The sequence below is a fragment of the Brassica oleracea genome, chromosome C6 (assembly GCF_000695525.1).
Source record: "Brassica oleracea var. oleracea cultivar TO1000 chromosome C6, BOL, whole genome shotgun sequence".
NCBI classification, from domain to species: Eukaryota; Viridiplantae; Streptophyta; class Magnoliopsida; order Brassicales; family Brassicaceae; genus Brassica; species Brassica oleracea.
In genome coordinates, this window is record NC_027753.1 from 12,598,236 (window position 1) to 12,598,452 (window position 217).

The window sequence follows — 217 nt, forward strand, 5'->3', positions numbered from 1 at the left end:
TCCGGTCCATCGTCTTCCGATGCAGTTCCAGACTCTCAGACTTCTCAGAGAGTTTTTTCGAGTCCTCCTCTTCCACCGCAGATGCCTCCACCTCCTCCTCCAGCGTCTGCACTTGAGCCTGTCCCAGAAGGTGCAGTTCATCCGGATTTGCGTGTGCCCTTCATATGCTTCCTTCGCGAGATATACGGTGGAGGATTTGCTTGCCCAGCCTGGACGG